This window comes from Catharus ustulatus, chromosome 11 (assembly GCF_009819885.2).
Source record: "Catharus ustulatus isolate bCatUst1 chromosome 11, bCatUst1.pri.v2, whole genome shotgun sequence".
Taxonomy (NCBI): Eukaryota; Metazoa; Chordata; class Aves; order Passeriformes; family Turdidae; genus Catharus; species Catharus ustulatus.
Genome location: NC_046231.1, coordinates 10,844,921 through 10,858,387, shown reverse-complemented (window position 1 = coordinate 10,858,387; position 13,467 = coordinate 10,844,921). Strand labels below are relative to the sequence as shown.

General features: G+C 34.8%; 1 long non-coding RNA gene across 3 annotated transcripts in view; it reads left to right on the top strand.

Annotated features, from left to right (window-relative positions):
- LOC117001240 overlaps window positions 1–9,148 on the top strand; it is a 32,011-nt gene extending 22,863 nt beyond the window's left edge. For all 3 annotated transcript variants that reach the window (XR_004418994.1, XR_004418996.1, XR_004418995.1), the window contains 2 exons: window positions 3,489–3,598; window positions 6,946–9,148. This is a non-coding gene — a long non-coding RNA (uncharacterized LOC117001240). The remainder of the gene's footprint in view (window positions 1–3,488; window positions 3,599–6,945) is intronic.
- The last annotated feature ends 4,319 nt before the right edge of the window (window positions 9,149–13,467 follow it).

Sequence of the window (13,467 nt, the reverse complement as noted above, 5' to 3'; positions counted from 1 at the left end):
ACACCGTGAAATGATTACTTGTTGGGATGGAGCAGAAGGTTTGAAGATTTTAAAAACACCTGAAAAACACTTAATAAGCAAGTATAGATGACTTATTCTACCATATAGAATAGGAAAGTGGATATTGTTCTACTAAAATTTGACATACTGAGGATAAAATACTCCTTTTTTTCTTTTCCCTCGAGGGATAAATTAGCAAAGGAAAATAACTCATCAGTATGCTGTGATTTCTCCTTTAAGTATGTAGATATTTTTTATCATTATTTTACAAGGCTAAGGTGAAAGTAAGGTAAGATTACAGCAGTGAGCTTTTTCTCTGAACAGAAGCATTCATCTTGTACGTGTTGGTACCATGGTACTGTCCTCAGTGTTTCTAGGTGGGTTGTTTTCTGCAGTCATTGATGTGTCTGCCTTGGCTCGTGTTGAAATTTCAGTTCTGCATTGACTGAATAGGAAGACAGGAAGTTCATCAGTAGTCCAGTTTCCCACTTGATCCTAGCAAGAGGACCACCAAGAAACAAAATTTATGGAAAGATTGTGCCCATACACCAAAAGTTTCCAACGCTGTGCATTTTAAACCTGGCCTAGTTATATCTTCAACACGTGTTTTCTATCATGAGCCTTACAAACTAGTATCAGAGCTTTTTCAGCTGAAACAGGAACTGAACTAAACTAATGCTTTAAAGCTCAGGAAACCAAATTATCAAGGATATAAATATCATTGAAAATTGCCTGCAGATGGTTTAGCCTGACACTTTATTGGTGTTTGTGCTAGGCCAAATTATAGGAGCATAGGCAGTGTATTATGTGTATTAAGTAGTGTACTAATTTTTTTTTCCTGTCACAATGAATGTTGCTGGAAATGATATTCATAATGATTTGATCCATATTAGAATATAAATAAATGGATAAATCACGTGCTATTTTTTTGTTCTAAAAGAAGAATCACTTTAATGAGTACCTCTTGAAAAAGATATGCTACTATAATACATAAATTATTATTAAGCCGGAGTTGCAACCATAGGCTAATTCTGTAGTTGAAACTGAACCTATTTGACCCTGAAAATAATGCATTTCACAGCTTTACACCCTTTTCATTTATGCTTGCAAATAAGTAAATATTAATTTGATGTGGAATTTATAAGGAAAATATGTATTTTGCAGAGTCCTGTTTAGGTTGGTGAAGAACTTTCAGATCATCAAGTTCAACTGTTAACCCAGCACTGCACTTCTAAATATCTCCAGGGATAGTGACTCCATCAGTTCCCTGAGCAGCCTGTTCCAGGGCTTGACAACTCTTTCAATGAACAATTTTTTCTTAATATCCAGTCTAAAATTAGTTTGGAGTGGAATTCACTGTTCATGAATATATTATTTCAAAATAAAGTCGATTTTTCTTTCAATTTCATTAATTGATATGGAATCATTTTAAAAGTTTATTAGAAATGCTGATTTTGGTTCCACATTTGAATTAATGGCTTTAGTTGCAGAAAAAACCAAAAATAATCAGTATCAAAATATCAAGAAAATTATGCTGTTAAATACAGTTATATAAAATGTAAAGTACATGAGCATGAGGTAGTAGGAGACTAGGAAGACTGTCTGAAATCCTTTTTAGGTTAGCAATTGCTGAAAACCACAAAGATGGTTCTCTTCTTTTGACAAGCATGTTTTCTTTATGTTTTCAGACAGTTGTCTCTGTCATTAATATGGAGATTTTGTCAGAATATTTGCTTTTCTTACACCTGTTTTGTGTGACATGGGTAGCCTTTTTGTTTTGTTTCTTTTTCTGTATACTGGGGATTCAAATTCCTTATTAATTTTAGGAAGATATACTTGCTAATATGTGTAAAACTTTGGAATAAAAACAGGATAGAGAATTATTATTGCAGCATCTGAACTCCATCATTATTTACTTATGAATAAGTTAAGAGGACACATTTCTGGCCGTTCATTTAACTTTTCGTAACTGCATCATAGTTATTTTTTTATTCTTGTACTGTTGTCTTTCAGCATTTTAAGAGTGTAGAAATTTCAGTCATGTAGTGAAACTTCCCTGATTCCTCATGCCAGACTGTAGTTGAAGTGTAGAGACCTGGAGGTAGAGTGTGTGCTCTTCTGACAAGTGTCAGGAGAGACATATGTGAAGAATGGAGGAATCCATTCTTCTAACAGTCACCCTGCTGTGATAACAAGAGTGAACAGCTTTATGCAAGAGGTTTCCAGGCTGATCCTGACAGGTGCATCATTTCTTGGTGGGAAATGATTGTTATTCCAAGGAACAGACTATATGAAGTCATTGTTCCCCAAAGTAACAAAATCTGTGCCTCCATGTTTTGGACTAGAACGTGCCTACTGAATTCATGACAAAGTTTTCTACTAGCTGCTTAAAAACTGATCTCTGGAATAAAAAAGCCTTGGATCAAATGTGCCTCTAAAAGAGCTTCTGTCCAGTTGCTTTAAATTACCTCCTAGTGCCTTTAAGTGTTGTTCTAAAAACAAAAATAAATAATCATTCAGGCTTTCATTGTAAAACATGTTTTACAGCTTAAAGCGCTTATGTTTTTTCACTTTTCTTTTGACAAACTGGTTTCATTTAGTTCTCTATTCTTTCCTGTAATGCCTAGCAATTATCTTCTCACATGGTGCATTTTAACAGGATGTTAAAATTTCTTCCTATTCAGTAGATTTGGAATTCCTTCAAGGAAGTGTGTACTTACACGTGGTATTACAGAAAAGAAATGTGGAAATCAGCTAGAGAGAAAGTCTGGAATCCCAGAGAGAAGTGTAGAAGACTAACACTACACATAGCTTTATTCATGTATTCATATTTGGTGTAAGATATCCTTTCCTGTAGCTTTAGATGTAACCTAACTTGATGTTACACATTTGAAATTATGCCTATTGTAACATTTTTAGGTTGCAAAGCTCACAAACTTTCACAGTTTGAACAATATTGCCAAGACATACTGAATGCTAGCTCTAAATTCCTGTCATTTTGTCAGTCTTGGTGTTTTTGGCCCCAGCACAAGCCACTAACTCAAGCCAGCTCCAACACAATACTGGAATTATATGTTTGAAAGGAAAGCCATACTTGGAGGCAATGGGTGTAATGTAAGTTCACAGAAGAAAAGCATATATTTTGTGTGGTTGTTTGTATAGCCATATAAACAAGAATTGTACCATGAGGTGGTAGGAGGGGGAACAAAAATGAAACATTTCTGTAAGCCTGTGGATCTATAGCTACGACTTCTCTGTCCTTCTAGTACAGCTAAATATTATTAAAGATGAAGGGATGATTTAAAAGAGAGGGTCTTGGACTATTCTTGTGATGTAAAATGCTGAATTTGATTGATAAAGAGTTCTTATTTATGCAGCTGAAGTATAAAAAACAGAATGTAGTTTACTCTTTTTTCCATTTTTAAAGTTAATTTTTAATCCTTTTTGAATGCAATTTTTTATTTGTGTGTTTACCCTAAAATTTACAGTGCTCAGTGATACCCCAGAAAATGAGCAGGAACTTGAATGTGAAGATACTGATTTTGCTGGATCTGTTTGAAAGAGAAGCAAAGAAATATAATTGAACAAGACACTGATGGTGAGTTTTAGAGACCACTTTCCTGTAAACTTTTGTAGCTTAAAAATGATTTATCAAATTTCAACTTTTCTCTGCAGGATTTACTGTGAAAGTAATTGTTTGACATTGTGTCAAGAAGAAATTCTTTAATATTAACTAAAGGCTTCCACATTTGTTTGCAAAAGTCTGCAGAAACTATTACTGTCATTCCTTAAAATATGTTTAAAAAAACCAAAACCAAACAGCATCCCCAGCTCGTAGTGATTAGTTTATAAAACCTAAGAATTTTAAGGACATGTCTGCTTCCTGTAATTCTCTATTTTGTACAACATACTTCATTGTAATAGGACTATATATTTTTATTACAATATATGTCAGTAATTTTGTATTGCTGATGTCTGTATCTTATTTAAAGTTACAGTATAACCCTCAGAATAGCTCCAGCTTTTGTGTCCTCCATACAAAACTGTATCCCAGACAGTGTGAAATACTGGGGGAGATGCCTAGGGGTCAGTTCAGTGTGAGCCTCCCTCTGAAACAGCTGTGACCAGCCCTTCACTGTGTCTCCCCAGAGCAAGGGGAGGTGAGTAGGAGCTGTAGAATCTCCCCTTTCCTGGGCCACTGGAGAGTGTTTTTATAGTGCTCATAAGAAGATTCAAGAAGGTGACTCAGTCCTCTCACAGACAGTGAAGGAAAATATTCTCCTTGCTTAGAGTTTCCTGTTGCCTGTGGTAGCAGGGTCATGGTTACCAATGGTGCATTTTTCTCCTCCCTCTTCATTTCAGTCCTCTTTCCTGTTGTGAAGCTCAGGGAAGAAGCTGAGAGTGATAAAGCAGTCCCCCTGTGGGTGCATGCACCAGCTCCAAGCCCGGACACAGTGCACACAAGGTGCAGGAATTCCAGTTGGCCCTACTGGTATGCCAGGCCAGTGTGACTTGGGTACCTCTACTGTTAGAGGTTATTACCATACCTTGAGCTATGGGGAGCTGAGTATTGAGGGAAAGAAATAGGCTTTCTTACCATTTCCACTATCATGCATGATTTGCATCCATGCAGTAGCTAAAATATTCAAAGAAGAGTAGAAATACTCAAAGTTCAAGGAACACAATAAGGAAAATTCAAAGATCAAATCTCCATACCCTGGAAAAATAGTACACAGATTTGATGCACTTCTTCATGCAGCTGAACACTTAAGCTTTCCTGCACACCTAATTTTTCTCCAAGTAGTTGTACAAAATCACATCTCCTCCAAAAAGGTATTTTGTAGTCTCTTACTGGAAGGTTTTTTTCTTTTAACAATTCCATTGTCGTAATTCCTATTCGATAAGACTTAATAGTGTTACAAATATAATTTTTTACCCTTGAGAGTCACCTTTCACAAAACTCTTAAAAATCCTAATCATCATCTGAGAGAATTATTATGACAGCAAGGACTGGTTTTTTTTTACTAGTTATTTTTCTGTCAAAAGCTAATAATTATTATGTAATGACAGCTACTTCAGTATTGAGGAGTGTTTCTTCCCCGATCATGAGACATTTGAAGGAATTTTACTTTATGTGCATTATACCTATTAAAATGATAGTAATGCCTAAAAATACTTTTATTCTTCTTCTTACCCACACTTCTGCCCTTTCCTGTAGATGCTATACAGTTATGTTCTTCTGTTGCATCCATAAGAAGTAACACTGCATATTTTCTGAAAATTTAGAAATTTCAGAGAAATGAAATTAATTTTGTGTTAATGTATGTAAGATCATAACAGAAGAGCATGTTACTGTATTTTCTTGGACAAATTTATTGGGAAAGGATCTGTTAAAGATCTGGACATTGACTTCAATTAAATGTAATGGCATGATAAATAGAATTCCTGAGTAATGTGTACACATTCTCTGAGATGGATATTGGTTTGAGGGAAAAAGAATAAACTTAGATGCAGAAAACTTCATGGGACACTACTATATGAAGATGTAGTCATTCTCAGATACCACGAGCGTCATTCACTCTATTTGAGGGCTGCAGTCATGGATCTTTTTCATATCTTGTTCCTTTCGTTGTTGGTTATGTGGAAGTGGCCTCCATGAAATTTGAAGCAATAAGTGCATGACTAAGCAAGAGGATGGATGAAAAAGAAACTGTATAGTCAAAACATCTAACAGTGTCAGAGATAATATGAAAGCTGATAAAATAGAGTTAATGTTGTGATATCATGAATTGTAGTTATTCTGTTGTTCTTACAGTAAAAACAATACTGAAGTCTGCTCTGAAGCTTACAGTTCACTGAGTGATTTGTTCAAGAATACACAAAATACTTTGGATCTCTAAGAACAGCATCCAACCTGTCCTATAATAGGTCTTTCAACAGGGTAAATTATGGAAGGTTTATCCCGTGTTTTCCCTTCTCTAAACCTCTTCTGAGCTGTCTCAGCAGCCTAGCCGTTGCAACATGAAGCATCATTGCATATCTCAGAGTACTTATCCTAATTAATAGAGTAAATACATAACCTTGCTATTTGTCAGCTGTGTAATTTGCTTTGAAAAGATATGCTGTCAAGACTTTGTTTTTATTCAAATTCCTTCTAGAGTCATGTTAGGCAGCCTCATTGCTTTTTGTGCAGGACTGGGAAAGAGCCTCATTTTTGACTTAGCAGCATGTTTTAATCACAGCAGCAGAAATTCTGGCCCTCTGGGCTTACTTAGATATTGTAAAAGAGTGCAATTTTAAATCATGTCAGCTAATTTCTGTAACATAGAAATTTTAAATACTGCTTTAAAACCCACATACACAAAGATGAAGGTAGTTAGTTCAGTCTGGGGATATTATCATCTTTGTTCATACTTCACTATTTTACAACATATAGAAGCTTGGAATTTAAATAATTTTGCATTGCACAAACTGGAAAGAACAACTTGCTATTTGCATACTAATAATTGTCCAGGCTGACTTGGACCTGTCATACACACAATATAGAAAATGCATTAATTGGTATATTTTTTACTTAAAATTATTGCTGACTATGCATGTATGTTTTCAATAGAGCTTGGAACACCTTTACTTACACTTTGTGAAAAATTATTAATTTATATAGGCAATTATTATACAAATAGTTTTCTTTATTTCAGAGTTAATTCCAGCCCTGATACTTTCATTGATGTACATTCTAGTTCTTAGAGTGCTCGGTTTCCAGTAGGCTGAGTGTCTGAAAAGTAAAATTCCTTTATTATTTGTTTACTTCTTTTTTTTTTCTTTTTCTTTTTTTTTTTTTAAACGTATGCTAGGAGCCTTTTAATCTGTCCAAATGCTAAGGAAGAACAAAAGTGAAAGCTTAAATGAAATTGCTAATGCTGTTTTATAATGTTTCCTTTCTAGTTTTTGATTCACAAGATGATAGTGCAGTAATTGGAAAGCTCAAAGGAACAGTGGAAGCCCTCCATGCGCTGCCCTCAGTCGAGAGGGGAATGCAAAGATGACTACGAGGCATGAAAGGAAGTTTGCCTACAGAAGATCCTTCTCCCAGTGTAAATACATGCTTGATAGTGCATCAAAGATGAGATCTTTGTAATTCCTACAGTATATTTAATGTATAATTTATATGAAAAGGACGCTTGATTTGTAGTTGTAAAGTTTTGTATACTTTTCAGTCTGTTTGTTTTTATATTTCCCCCCTAGGCTAAGAATATCTCCACAATGGACAACGTCTTGTAAATAATTAATACCTACATGATTGAACGATGTGCTTTATTTGCATTTTTAAGATTTTTTCCTACACATAACAGTAATAAAAATGCAAGTCAAAATTTTAATTTTTAATAAAAAAACCATAAGCCTTAGAAAACTGATTAAAAATACTTTTATGTTATCCCTAATCACCCCGCTAAATGGAATGCCTGTGATTAGCCTCATTAAGAATTTTATACTGTGAAGATTTTATTAAAAGCAATATATGAAAATTACTTGGATTAATGTGTTAATCTGCCTCTTTAAAATGCTAATATCCATTTTATGCACATTAAATCTCAGTATGTGTTTTCTTTGATGCATGCAGTTCCTATCAATTAAATATAAAAAATTAGGCTAGTTGCAGGACTTATTAAATTACTGCAACCTTTTTTTAAATAACTTTTACTCTTCTACTAACATTATAATCAGCTGTTTATGGTTACCATAATTTGAAGTAGGGGGAGGGCAGGCGCAATCATTTTCTGTACAGTAGATGATTTACTTGTAGCCAACATCTGTCAAAGCACAAAAAGAAGCTATGGAGTATCAGATTTTGCTTCACCTACTCTGGGCTTTAGGGATGGGCAACTATTTTCATTTGGGTTTTGTCACTTTTAGAACTTACATCAAACATATACAATAATTTGTTGTATCTGAATAACCACTGTCTAGTGTGGAAAGTTAATTTTACAGCTTTTAACCAATCTCAGTGAAGGATTTAATTGATATTTTTAATGGAGCTGTGAATCAATGCTGCAAAAGGATTGTTTCTTGAGAACGAGGATATAATACATTTCATTTTTTAATTTACTTTTTTTTATTTGTCATTTTCTTCAAAGGATTTTATAGTCTGTGGATTTCCACTGTTTGCAAACAGGCTATGTTTCTTCATAAGCATATGTAAAGTATTCAGAGAGATAAGTAATTTATTAAAATCTACCTAATTTGCCGTGATATATTAAATCTCTGCTTCAGTGATCACAGACCATTTCATTTAGAGAATTAGGCATTCCCTCTTTGTGTGATTAAAGCTCTGGAAAATGAGTTCTTTGCTCCTATTTGTGAACATTCAAAGCCTGCTAATGGCAAGAAGATGGAATAGATTATGAGACAATTCATTACAGTTCAACAGAAAAAAAACCTGCTATAATGCAGAAATGCAAGTATGAATATCTGCATATAGTTTGAACCATCTGTGCTCTAATGGCTTCAGTAATGGCTCTTCGTCTTCAGTAGGCTTTGAAATGACATCCATACAATATTAATTTGTTGATGTACATTATGAGGCCAATGGAATGAATATATTCTGACCACAGAAATCTCTGAATTCCAACATGGTCTGCTGGTTGACTCCATTTTAGGACCTACCATCTTCAGTAGTACTTCTCATCCAGACTTAGCCAATCCTCACAGCGTTTCATTCCTCTGGAACTTTAGGAGACCACAGACAGCTGCATTCCTAAACCCCTCCATTCTTCACTTAATGGCCATATGTTTGTTGTCATTTGGGCTGGCACTTAGTTCATCATTTTGGCCACTATTTCTAGCTTTTTTTGGCTCTGTGCATCTATATTGTCAATAAGACTGTTATTATACATTACAATAATTTGAAACAGCCAGATTCAACACTGAGATTAACTGAGTGGCTTTTTAGAAATTTAGTTGTGGTATTCTGTCAGGAGGTTCTTATTATTCTTCTAATACTTTGCAAACCAAACTAAATATCCTGCACATAAACAAAGAAGCGAATTGTATTGAGTTTTTGTCTGTGACTCTTTACTGACTTGCAGGAGAACTATGTTAACTGGTGCTTGTTTTCTTCTGAAATAAACCATGTGGTAAAATTAGAAAATCAGTGATGTTCATCTCACTTAAACATTTACAGTAACACCCTTAACACTTAATCTTCACCATCTGAAGTTGGAAACTTAGAAACCGAGCGTTCATATACTCATTAAACACAGATCTCTTCAGTAAGTTACTGCAAAATATTCCAGTTGACATTTGGTTACATTGTGTTAACTGTTCTCAGTGACTCCAACATTAACATGTATAATTTGCCTCAGGTTCCTAGACATATTTCTTCGTAAGGCTCACTGTTACTCAGTTTCGGATTTAAAAAAAAAATAATCCCAATTTCTATTCATGTTTATTGCTAAAACAGATATAATATTCAGCAAGGATTTTCTCAACAGATGGATTGGATTATTTTATGCAATATAAACATGCGATCATACCAGAAAGTTTTGTTCTTGCATTAAGTAGTCTGTATTTCCAAAATGCTCTTAAATCTTGATTCTAAATGTTACATTGTGCAGGGAAAGTGGAAAATGTAACCTAGTACTATTTTGCCTAGATCTTAGCAATGAATAGCTTGAAGAAATCTTGCCTTTATGTAATCTCTAGGCTAAGGTACAAAGGAGCCATATTAAAGCTGGGTACTACCATGCTTTGAAATGTTACTCAATTAACATTTGTTTTTGTGGAATAGATGAATTTTTACTGTGGCGTAACTTGGTCACACAGTGGGTCTGCATAAGATGAAATGACAGTGTGAAATGCTCAGTTTTGTTATTATATCTTTTCCCATTTATCATTACAGCTTATAGCTTTATTATATTATGATATGATATATGATATATGATATATGATATATGATATATGATATATGATATATGATATATGATATATGATATATGATATATTATATATTATATATTATATATTATATATTATATGATGATATGATAACTGCTGTTCTCCAGGTTCCCAGGAATGTTGATCAAGATGCAAAAATTTTTAGATCAAATAAACTTTATCTGTTTTAAATGTTGCTTTTAACCTTTTATAACCTTAACCTAGGAATGGAAGTTTTAAGGTTAAATACATCATGAACCAAGTAAAGTGAAGTCAGTCTTGCTGTAGAGTAAGTCAAAGCTTATCTTATTATTAGGAGTAGATATAACATGACAAAATGTGGGACTTGTTTCGTAGATCAATATTAAAGTTAATAGTAATATTGCTTTAAAATTATTTTTATTATTTTAAGGCACAGTGAGACATTGTCATAGTTCAAGAAATCTCCAAACATATGGAGACTAAATATTAGCTGCTAAATTTAATTTTGTTGTTTTGTGTTGGAACTGGAAAATAAATTGAAATACAGGTTTAAAAATGTGCTACAAACTGTATTTCATATTTCAGAGCCAGAGAAGTATTACATGTCCTAATTCCAGACAGGTCTTTTTGCAGGCATTAATAGTGACTTACCCATCAGTTTTTTGAGATATTCCAAAAAGATGATAAATATATTTGTATCTATATCTATATATATTTATATTATATATCACCTACATTACTGTTTATGTTATAGCTCTTAGCAATTGAACTAGATCCCAGTCCTGCAACTCATACTGAATTGGAAGAAATGTTTGAAATTACTTGCAGAATATAAGTTCAGGTTAGTACCTTAGTATGCACATGATAAAAATTTGCTTTTGGCACAGAAGGCTCCATGTGTACTACTTTTTGCTTTTTGTTTGTTTTTGGTATTTATGACAAATTTTAATTCTTTTTCCATCTTTTAAAATGGGACGAGGCAACTTCTGAGGAACTTGAATCATGCATCTGTGGGTTTTAGAAGCATTTTAAAAGGGTTTTTTGTTGTTGTTGTTTTTAAGGTCCTTGTTGAATCATACTTCAAGCTCTTAGCATCTGGTAGCATCAAAGTCTAAATCAGCCCTAGCAAGATTTCATCTCCAAGAAAAGCTGCTTGTAAATGATCAGGTAGCAGCTGAGGATATTTTGTGGAAATGAGCAATTACAAACCTTTGAACAGAAATGCTAGTGAATCTCAATGGTAGTAGTTCTGTCACAATACTAGGTCAGAATAGGACCATTCAGGCTAGGGGACCTCAGGTGGTCTCTAGTCCAGCCTCCTGCTGGGTTAGGGCTATCCAGTCTGGGCTCAGGGAACAGTTTCTGTCTGTGTGCCCTTTTGTGAGCTGCTTTCTATGCCAGACCAGATACAGCCTGAGCAATGGGGTTTAACATCAACAGCTGACCATTACTGGTGTCTAAATACTTCTTACTTCAGTAGTCCAATATCTGCAGCTGTGCAAGACAGGTCTTGAGCATGATCTAGCAGTGATTTGTTTGTGGATTTGGAAAATAATCTATTTCGTAGTTAGACAAAATATCATTCTTGTTGCATGCAAATTTCCTACATATTCAAGCAGCAAGAACTGAAGTGTCCTTGAAAAACCGTTGGGAAAAAAAGTCAGTTTTTTGACCTATTACTGCAACAACAAAAAAAAATCAATAAAGTAAAGTTTCTTTTTCTTGAAAAACTATTAACCAGTGCTTATTTTCATTACCTACTCATAAGTATAAATAGCTACAGTAGCTGATAGCCTTTGATTTCAATGATAACGAAGAACAGAAGATGTTCTACCATATACAGGTTAATTTTCCCAGAGAAATGAAAGGAGACAGCAATCAGCATCTGATTCCAAACACTGTACAAGAGAGCACAGCAAATGTAAGAAAACATAAGAAAATCTTTACAGAAAATTTTTCTACATTTGAAAATATTCCTTAATGTTTCCTCTGTAATAAGCAGTTATTTTAGTACAGCAAAATCAGAACCATTTGGAAACTTTCCAGTTGGTATTGTCAGTGGTATAATTTACATCTTAGATGAAATGCACAGAAATTGATCTATTTATAAAACAGAACCAGTTGTGTATCAGCATGCAGTAGATATAACCTCAGTAACAATATATATTGGCAGGCCTATGTATAGTTAAGGCAAACAAGTCAGTGTAACTTGTCATTTATTTTAGAAAGGAATTTAGTGATTGACTCAAAGTCTGTAGTAACAGAGCTTTTTGCAGACGTTTGTGAAAGTTATGTGGGATTATATTTCCACCCACAACATCACACAGACATGATAGGGCTCTGTAGCAGAGGCTCTGTGCAGCTGTTGATGGATCCTACAGCAGCATGTGTTGTGGGGAGCACCGAGTGCTGCAGCTTTGGTGAATCCCTCTCTGTATCTTCTCTCTTTGAGCTGGCCTGTTTAGGAAGAGCACAGAATTTGCCTTTTAGGAAGCCTGTAAGTGTGAGGCTGTTTCTGCATTTTCATCCTTCTCTGAAGGACAGTATCCCTACAGATGGAGAGGCAGGGTTTCTACTAGTGGTGAGTTTTGTTTTAAACTCCACAGAAGGGCTCTGCAGAAACTTGACAAGAACTTCCTAGATGCTACAAATCAAAATACTTTTTGTGTTTCACTTGGAATGCAGTCAGTAGGAAGGCCAAATTCTATCAGGCCCATAACCTTAATTCTTGGTTTGTTGTAAATTTTGTGAACTTGGCAAGTTGCAGTGGTGACAGGAAAAAAAAAAGAAAAAAAAAGAAAAAAAAAAAAGAAAAAAACAACAACAACAAAAAAAATAGAGCACAGAAAGATGTAGGGAAAAGAAATTAAGCTCTAAGAATTAGTTTATAATGAAGAGGGCAACAGATTGGTTTGACAATCCAACAGAATTGTTTCCTCCCAACACAAACAATCCTTGAAATGGTCCTAAATAAAAGCATCTGTGATGTTGCTGAGAGAAAGGCTTTTATTCAAATAAGAGTTGAAATTATTTAGGCATTTACTGGAAGCTTCCCTCCATCTTCATGCTTGCCATGTGAGAAATGAGGTTTTACAATTAATGAAGGAAGAAGCATAACTACTTGTGACTGTTCTGCTGTATTTAAGCTAATTCCTACACATCAGTGCCCATCATCTGGGAGGAAGCAGAGAGGACTGGAAATCTTTTCGTAACGTTTCCCACTTCTGCTGAGGAAAATCCCTGTAACCACAGACCACCAGGGTGCAGCCTGGCTGCTGCAGGAACACCTGGTGGAGGAGAAAGCAGAGGTGGGACCTGAGGGATTTAAGAGCTATGTCTGCCTGAGAGTAAGTTCAATAGTTGCAAAGGATTTGGTGGGTTTTGAGTGCCTGCAAGGAATATGGGCTCCTTATTGGGATTGCTGTATGTCAGTGGTGAAAGGGAAGAAAAAGGTGGGTCTGGGGGTGAGGAATTTACATGGGAGGTATCCTGGGAGAAAAGGAACAAAAAAAATAAGATGGGGAAATGAAAAGGAAAATGGAAAGAGTAGTT